This window comes from Amblyomma maculatum, unplaced genomic scaffold, assembly GCF_055883805.1.
Source record: "Amblyomma maculatum isolate TAMU_Amacu unplaced genomic scaffold, ASM5588380v1 scaffold_24, whole genome shotgun sequence".
Taxonomy (NCBI): Eukaryota; Metazoa; Arthropoda; class Arachnida; order Ixodida; family Ixodidae; genus Amblyomma; species Amblyomma maculatum.
This window is the reverse complement of record NW_028146749.1, coordinates 260163-269621: the sequence shown is the minus strand read 5'-3', so window position 1 is coordinate 269621 and position 9459 is coordinate 260163.

Below are 9459 nucleotides of genomic sequence, written 5' to 3'. Positions count from 1 at the left end.
ATATTTAGGTATTAACATAACCAGTGACCTTTCGTGAAATGACCACATCTCAGTAATTACAAACGATGCTAACCAATGCCTTGGCTTCCCCTCTCTAAAAAGGCCTATCTAACCCTCGTTCGACTGAAACTAGAGTATGCATGTGCTATTTGGGATCCACACCAATTACAACTTGCTAACACTCTCGAATCGGTACAAGATAGAATCGCTCATTTGTTTACTGTGACTACAGCTACTTGACTAGTGTATCTAAAGTCTCAAGCTAACCTGCCACTCCTTGCTCAATAGCTTAAAATTTCTCAAATTTGTCTTTTTCATAAATTTTATCATTCCCAGCTATCCAGCTCTGTCATCCTGCCCCCTCACTGGGCTTCACGCATCAGCCACAGCAAAGGTGTTTATGCACCGCCTGCCTATATCGCTGTGCATATTTTCTCCTTTTTCATTCAGACTGGAATGATCTTCCCCCTGCTGCTGTGCTTCACTCCAGTTTGCAGCATTTCAAAAGTTACAGTGGTAAAATAATTTACTGATATGTTAACTAATGTGCTGCTTGAACGTTGTAATGTTATCCGTCTTGTAATTTCCCATACCTGGGGCCCTTGAGGTGTACTTGAAATAAATAAATAAATATGAGTAATTGACTCTCAAGTCCACATTTGTCACACAGCTTAAAGACATCAGTCAGCATTCTGTGTGACCACATGCAATAGCAAAGACTAGAAAGCCATTTGCATATATCAAACCATTCTGCTGAGTAAGAATTTGAATAATTCATTTAGGGTGGTTAGGCCTGGCGTGAAAGCACAGCAGCACTGAGCATTAACCAGCACCACACGCCTTGAAAGACCGAATGACTCTGAGCTTTAAGCATCCAATTTTCAATGCAATGGAAAGCTTGCTTCCTAAGAACCTCACTTAAGTAACAATTTTATCAGATATTCCATAGATTTCTGCAGACTATTTTACTCCATGTTAATGATGCGCAAGTCATTCCTGTATATCGACCCACACGCAGTTTTCACTCAGGGCCGCTAAATATTTATACCAGAATTTTCTTTTCTCACCAGTTTCGGTTTTAAAATCCCAGAGACGGCTGTGATGTCACAATCATGTCTTGATGCACGGCATGAAAAAACGGCAATCGCTCATTCTTCGCTTGTAATGATTTCTGCTCTTGAGGCAAGCTGGCTATATCATTGTAGTGAATTCAAATGAGACAGCAATGATTACATTGCTGTATTTTCATCCCTCACATGACCTAGACTTGACTGATATCACAGCCATCTCTCGGTTCTCGAAACCGAAACAGGCGAGAAAAAAAAAAATTCAGTTATAAATTATTCAGCAGTCGTAGGCGAATGTGATGTGGTGAGTGAGTGCAATGACAATTTTAATCCAGCAAATGATAAATTGGCAACTAGAATCTCACCCTGAAGATAGTAATTGAACATTTTTATTACAGAGTAGCATTTATTTCAATCTCCATGCCCAAAGCTATCAAGACACAACGACGTATGCCTCTTCAGCTAAAGTTTTAGCGAACCATGGTGCCGCTTCATTCAAGATATGTGGCAGCATCCAGTGACAAAAGATAAAAGCATATTATTGGTGATGCGAAAGAAATGTTGCTTTTCATTGAAGAGAACAGTGGGGAGAGCTTAAATCATAACAAAACATGTTATACACTCCTGAAAGAACTGTGTACCTAGAACAAATTAGTGATGTTTTATTAAGGTGGTCACGTATCTGGGATACGCTGCTAACAGCAGGCTTTCATCACAAAAATATGCTACAATTTCTGTCACTGATTCTGTCAGAGGTTCTTGGGCCCCTGTTAAGCTGTTTTTAGTAGCTTTTAGCCTGTGTACCTCTACAGAATGTATTTTTTGTTCTGGAAAAATAAAGGAAATTGAAAATGTTCTTTTTGTCGGGGTCTGAAGGGTGCTCTGGGTAAGCTTTGCGAGTGGTGACCATCAGTACCACCTCTTTCCCTTGGCACAGTCATTGTAGACAACGCGTTAGGTGTGCGCAGAAAGTTTTCAAGCTTTGTGACCTAGCACCAAAGCTCCAAGGTACATAGAGTTCCAATGCCTGGCTTTCAATTCACTTTGCCGAGTGAAGTACACCTAGGGCATTACAGCAGAGATAGATGCAATATAGCTATGGTGTACCCTGGGAAAAAAGTTAAAGTTTATTGCCCTACTTACTTTTGCTTTGCCGCAGTGGCTCAGAGCTTAAGGCGCCAAACTACTGAGCCAGGGTAGCCTGGTTTAACAAGGTCGCGGTACCAGCATTTAGATGGTGATGCAGAAAAGATGGCACCCATGTACTATGCGGTGTCAAAGTATGTTAAAGGCGGTCAAACTTATTTGGAGCCCTTCACTATGGCGTTGCCCATATTCTGAGTTGCTCTGGAATGTATGCAGCTGTTTATCTTTTTGTTTCTAATGAAAGGTGACAAGTTCGACCGTGCATTCAACCCATGAAATTTTGTTCATTAAAAGACGTTATTCCACTGGTTGCGAGGACGCTTTAATATTTAGGCATAGTGGGCAATAAAATATGACTGATTAAACATCTTGAGGAAATGCAAAGTAGTTTATTACGTGTGTATGGAACCTTTTCCATTCAGCTTTTCGAACTTCCAAGTTCCTCTGTGTTATCTTTTCATGTATACGAGAGCTGACCGAAGTGACCCCTCAATATCACTTTTTGAATTAAAAAAAAATTAGCTGTGGTTTAGCTTGTGGTTAAACCTGCGGTTACGTGAGAAGAATCTGCATGGCTACACTTAGGTTTAGCTTGAAAGTAAAGCCATGGCTTTTGCACACAGTAGTTTACTCTATGGTTTCAGCTTTATTTATGCCATCGGTAATCACTTCACATAGGAGCAGCCCTTGCCTCTCATCGTTGGCCATTCTCTTTTGGGTGTAGAAGACTTGTAGTGATATGACATCGTCTCTATGTAGAACTCTGGGGCACACCGCCTTCATATAACATTCGAACGAACCTTCTGCCCGAGCAACTCGCTTTTGTCGTTCGCCTTTACCAACTACCAAGTTATCTGTCTTCTTCTCCTTCCTCCTCTGCTTCTTCTTTCTTCGCTCTTCGGACAGGCATGGCAAAATGACAAGACTGTGGCCAATGTAGCTCTCTCTACAAGAAAAAAAAAAATGCAAACATATTACACAGATTTTAGCTTCTTTTTCGGCCAGTTCTTCATTTCTGTAACAGAGGTATATTTGCTTACTGTGTGGGCAATTTACCACATGCAGTACTGGGAGAACGGGCCTTGTCAGGGCTTCACTCCAAGCTTTGCGGGCTGGGCTTATTCTCAGTAGTGTAATTAAGAGGGCCCAGGTCGGACTTTGGACCTCAGTCTGAGGCCGGAGCAGTGCCACTAGCTGCTCACTTCCTTCTATGCTCCAAAGATTGCTTTTTAAATAGCTTAACAGCCTGAATGGTTAGTTTGGCAAAGCCACCAACCTGAACAGAAATCTGCATATCTTCGGAATAGAGGCAATGGACTCAGCCTGTTTTATACTGCCAGTTGTGGCTATGGGTTTTGGGAGAGGGGTCAAATCCATCCCCCTCCCGATTTTTTGCTGTTGGGGTCGAAATATAAAGATTCCAGAAAGTCTTTTTAGTGGAGGGGAACCCCTTTTGCACCCCTCTGCTGATGCCCATTGTGCGTCCTGGCATTCTTGAGTTGGTGGTGCACAGCTTTTGCAGCCAGTGACCTCTACAACACCATACAAGGCAGCTGCAAAGTAAGCTTTGGCTCCCAGCTCACCACTCTTCAGGTGCTGGCTGGAGATGAAGTGGCCACAATCAGTGTGCACCCTTTACTGTCTGCACCAAAGGCTCACGTGCACTTCCAACAAAGTGTTCCTGCACCTATCCTCCTACTGCAGACAAAGGTGTGACATGTTGCAAGCGCTTGGCCACTCTTGTAGTGGGTACTGGAGCCTCTCGGCCAGTGACTAGGCTGGTAACTTTCCTTGCAAGACAGATTTCCACTTCTTGGAGGTGACAGCCACACAGTCACTGCTGCAGGCAGCCTCTGACACAGTTCCTTGACAAGAACTAGCCACACCTTTACTTTCTATACAGCATGCAACAGGCAGCTCATGCATATTCTACTTGTGACATTTCAACTAACTCAGCACAGGTGGTGCTGAGTTAGATACCATGCCTTATCCTGCTATTGGCCATTGCTGTGACTGGCATGCATGAGAGTCAGGCTTTAATGATGTGTATGTTTTTGAGTGATTTAGTTTAATGACACCTCACTACTGTTGTTCAGTTCCAAAAGTTTACATACGTTGTGATGGCTGGGATAGTTTGGTTTGTGAGATTTATTGTCTCTAAGTGACTAAGGTTATGAGAGGTTAAAGATTGAATGTTTACTCTCGGCGAAAGATAAACGGCATAGACATTCTTATTGTGTGCAGTGGTAATAACTCACTTGACCAGTTAGCTTACTGCATTGACGAAAACAATCCATTGGAAGAAACAGCTTTCTCTGCCATTCTCGCACGATGAAGCAAGAGCCACAGTTGATGCCATAGCCTTCCACTTCTTGAAAGACACAGCCACCCACTCACTGTTGCAGGCAGCCTCCAACATAATTGCTCGACAGCACTAACCACACGTTTACCTGCAAGACAGCATGCAACAGGACTGCTCATGCGTCACACCTGTGAGGCTGCATCTGACACCTCAACACAGGTGGTACTTGCCGACCCCATGTTGGGTGGAGAATCATATGCTTGGTACAAGGGAGACAGCCTTGAAGCTTCCTCTCAACCTTTCTCACATGCGTACATCTCAGCCATGAGGCACGAGGGAAGACAAGATGTTCCAAGTGCTTCAAACTTTAAAACCTGTGTGCCAAACATGGAAGAAATCAGTGAACACATTACTGATTCTCCGAAGGGCAGCAGGAAGCTGGTCAGTGCCGCGCCTTAGCAGAGAAGAACTTTTTGTTTCTTAAACGGGAACAAGTGCTGCAGGCGACTTGCTGACTGCCTGAAATAAAAGATGACCCCGTATAGGTAGAATGACGGAGAAAGCTATGTACGCCAGGTATTTACGCCGAAGGCTTGTTCTAGACAATGCCGTAATCTAACCGGTCAAGTGAGTTGGTAAACGAGAACGTCGATGCCATTTATCAATCGCCCTGCGCAAACATCTTTCCCCATTCCTGTCCACTTGCACAAAATCGTGACTGCGACATGACGAAAAATACTGGTCAACGTATTACACTATCCGAGTCACCATGCAGCCACCGCACTATTTTGAAGGTGAACAAAAGGGGCAATCATTTCAACTGAACCACTTAGTAACGTTCACGTCGCTAAAGCCCGACTCTCGCGCGCGAAGATATGCAAGAAAAATAAAAATGTAAAAAGGACTACGTAATGTACGCGAAAGGTTGGCTCATCCCACGACCTACTAGCTCATTCCTCAGTCAGTCAGTTCAGTCGTGTCCGACTCTTCGTGACCCTATGGACCATGTCACGCTTTCCGGTCTCTCAATATCTTCCTAACGTCACATACCTTCATCTGCAGTGCATCGAGGATGCCATCTAACCATCGCGTTTGCTGCCTACCCCTTCTCCGGCGACCCTCAACCTTTCCCAACATCAAATCTTTCTCCAGCGACTCTTCTCTTCTCATCAGCTGACCAAAGTAGCTGAGCTTTAACTTTAGAATTTGACCCTCCAATGAGCAGTCAGGGTTTATGGTCGACAATATCGACTGATTTGATCTTCTGGCAGTCCAAGGAACTCTCAAGAGTCTTCGCAAGCACCACAATTCAAACGCGTCAATTCTTCGGCGGTCAGCCTTTTTCACAGTCCAACTCTCGCATCCATACATCACAACTGGAAAGACCATAACACGAGTTATACGAATCTTGGTTGGCAGTACTTCAGATAACAGAATACTGTTCTGGAGTACTCGTTTTCGAACCAAAGAAACAGAAAGCAACTCACAACACAAAATAAGTGCTTTTTAAGCTGCGGCAACGAGCAAATTTAGCACAGATGAAATGTCACCCGGCAGCAAACCATACGCCTTGAAGCGTGCCATTTTAAACATAACCGCCCTACCATGACGTCATCATGAACAGGTCACGTGAGTGTAAGGAATTTCTGCGCGTGGCAACAGTCAAAACGCGTGTATAAAAAGCTGTTTAGATATCTGAGGATAATATGCGCGATTCGCTATTTAATATTTTATTCAAATCTAAGCATGTAGCATATATATACAAATGCGTCAAATCCTGCCGCTTCAGGCCATCTGCTTCACGCTGACGTTGCACTCAGCCGCGTCGCCGGAGAAGGCGCGACGCAGCTACCCAGGCGTTCCTTCTTCAGGGTGCCAGGACTTCTCATTCATGTAGTCCATGGACCATGACCCAGCGTGCTGTCTGATTGGCCACTTGATCAGAACCAAATGCCTTGCGGCGCGATGCACCCCTTTAATTTGGTGATATCTGTTGTCTTGCGTGGAAGACCAACTAAGGGCAACCGCGGCGACTTCTCAAATGCAGGAAAATTTCGGTGCCGCCCACACGAGCCCCGTGCGCAGTTCCTTTCGAATAAAGCTCCCACGTGGTCGTCGCACTTGCCGTGCCAGTCGAACACGTCGCCGGCGTGGCAGAATGTCCCAAAGAATATATCCCAGTGGCTCAAACTTGCCGTGCCAGTCGAACGCGCTAGGGTGGTTACTGAAGATGGCGGAGGGAGATATGCTACTATGTCACTCAGCGAAGTCCGGGCTGCCAAGCGCGTCGGCGAGGTGGCAGGAGGAGGCGCGTTAGGCGATGCCATTTCTGTCGATTCGACTGACGGTGACCCCTTGCGATGACGAGAGTTTAGGCATTCAATCAACCGGCGCCTGGAAGTCTTTGTCGTGAGCTTGGCAAATGGCGTCGTAACCCTTGTCGTAGCTATGGTCGTAGCGCGAGCGATCGTTCTTCCCATGGGCATTAGCGCCTTCTAGTAACGTTGGATAGTGCGCGACGCCGATTCTTTTTTGTTTCCATTACAGCCACAAGGGGGCGCACGTGCCGAGTTTTGCATAAAATCCCTTGATAATTTGAAAGCACGTGTTTGAAAGTAGCGACACTCTCCTCCGCGCCGCGCTTTCCTCCTCGATTCTCCTCGCGCGGCGGCAGCGAGCGCTGCGCAAGACACGCTTTTTCTCCTTGGCGCCCGCTGGCCGGCCGCAGCAGTGAGTGAAGCGCGAGCTTTTGGGCCAGGTCTGCGCTCCAGGATAGCACAAAAGTTTTGAAACTTGCGAGAAAAGCATTGAGAAGGCCGAAGGTAACGTTCATGAAGATATTGGTTTCCTCTTAAAACTGTTTGAATGGGGAATACTGAGCTTTCAGGCGAGTTCTGTGCTGCATACACTTTTTAGGTCACCTGTGATGTTTTACTTTGTGCACCTAATATAGTACTGCCTCTGACTTTGTCTGTTTGTTTTTTTAGAGCGTGAAGTCCGTCACCGCGGTAAAACCGGAAAACGATCCAGGCTGGTGCTTTGAACTTATCAGAGAAGGTCAAATGAGTTGTCAAATTTTAAATTATGCTCCACACTTTTCTATCTTGCGGAAACTTTGTACTAAGCCCACTGCAAGAAGTGTTATACCTATGCTACCAATGCACTGCTATCTTTCCTGTGTTGAGCTAAATTTCATATTAAAACATCGCAGCAACTGGTTTAGAGCAGTTTTGGGGGAGTATTGCGCTTTGGAGCAGAGTGGAGCAATTGGAGCAGTGCGTCCATCCCTGCGCCAGTAGAATGCATTTATCTTAGTACCGATCAGTAAACTGCATCAAAATGGCCTAGGTGCATGCTTAGTGTTTACAAATGCAAGGTGGAGGAGCTGTGAATGGTTTGTGGAAGCTCCTTGGAGAAGCTAGAAATAGTATTCCCGTGAAAAGTGGGTCGCAATATGAAACGCTCGAGTGTGTTTCTTTTTGCAGTTGTACAAAGGATATCCTTACCTCTTTGAACATGCGATGGACCATCAGTGAGCATTTGTAAAATATTTATGCTTGTTTATTTCACGAATGAGCGCATTATAATTCTTCACTGTCGTATGGTCGCCCTGGTAGGCTCCCTTTATTTTTCATATCGATTCTTTTGCTTTCCACAGCAGTGGTCAGCTGTACTTGTTTATTATATTTTAATGTCTTATTTGTTCACTTTGAAATAAATACCGAAGATAATCAATAAGCAAAACAATGTCAACAATTTTAATAAAACCATCAGACTTTGAAGTGACCTTGTCAGCTTGGTGTAGCAAGAGTCAAATAAAAAAAAAAGTTGGAGCAACACATATTCAAAACCACTACCAGCTTCCCATGAGAAATTTCATGGTTTTGAATATGCTTTGCCCCAATGTTTTTTTTTTTTTTTTCATTTGACTCTTGCTATGCTAAGCTGACGAGGTCACTTCAAAGTCATGCCTCACAAACAACTCTGGTTTTGCAGCTTTGGTCGTGAAGTAATGCTTTCACACTAAGATGCATACATGGGAAAAGGAAACTTGCGTGTCCATGGCTGTGTATATATATGCACAGCTGTATTTGATGACATGTATGTATCTGCTCCAAACGCTCATTCCGCTTCTTCAGCAGATGATCCAAAGTGACTTGGGCCAATCAAACCATTGCAGCTGTGTACTGCTTTATGATACCAGCCGATGCATCAGCTATTGATTTTTTCATTTTGAAAAAAGCCTTCCACAAACACGTGGAGGTTGTTGCCAAGCCAACAATCGGACCTGCACTGTGCAGCCCCAGTATGGCCACTAATCAGATACAACTCGTCTGCAGTGACCGCTCCACACAATTCCTTTTTGACAAAGTAGTCCCCTGTTAAAGCTTCTAATCACCTAATAAAAAGCTAACCATCAGACCAAATTATAAGCTCCAGGGTTATTACAACCGCAAGTCTCAAGCTTACTTCAGGCAAATATATCAAAAACTTATTTCATCTAATATTAAGTGGAGTAAAGGCCCATTCACAATTGTGAGTTACAGAGGTTGTGCCACCATTTTGGTCAAAAAGTGACTGTCGCAAATAGGTGCATTTCAAGCAGCATATGTCACAGGCCAGTTGCATGCTGCTCGATTTTCTAGCTTTGCAACTGTGGGTTGCAAGCTGCTAACCGATCAGGCGCACTACTGAAGTGCATGAAAGTTTTTTTCATCCAGCTTCTTACTGCTGGTGAATAGTCAGCATCAAAATGTCTCGTGCTGAATGATACCAATTTGGGAAACCGATTGTGCATTGGAGTAGCCAGAAATATTGTTGGGGGATGTTGTATGCCGCTGGTCGAAAAAAAAAAGATGTTAAGGCGAAAGCCTTTAATGGCCTCGTCGCTGTCAACAGAAGGTTGTCATCAGAGGTATCACGCTTTCGAGAGCGAGAGTTAAA